The 207-nt window shown below is 44.4% G+C and overlaps 1 protein-coding gene across 1 annotated transcript in view; it reads left to right on the plus strand.

Moving 5' to 3' along the window:
* The window catches only part of tep1 (telomerase-associated protein 1), a 27,113-nt gene that overhangs the window by 17,012 nt on the left and 9,894 nt on the right, over nucleotides 1-207 (plus strand). The window lies entirely within an intron of this gene.

Consider the following 207-nt stretch of genomic DNA (forward strand, 5'->3'; position numbering starts at 1 on the left):
CCTCTGCTCATACCTGGGCGCAAGGCCTGGTGGGAAAAGGAGGGGTTAGGGTAGTTGAGTGGGTAAACAATGACCGTCAGTTTCTTCAAGAGACAAGGTAAGCAAGGTATCTGCAAGGTGGTTAGAAGAAGTGTTCCCTAAGCCCACCATTTGTCTTTGAGAAGGAATTTGAAGAGCTTAATTTTTCTGTCTTTTTAACCTTGTTTA

Source organism: Morone saxatilis, unplaced genomic scaffold (assembly GCF_004916995.1).
Source record: "Morone saxatilis isolate NCDOM2014 unplaced genomic scaffold, NCSU_SB_2.0 Contig23, whole genome shotgun sequence".
NCBI lineage: Eukaryota > Metazoa > Chordata > Actinopteri > Moronidae > Morone > Morone saxatilis.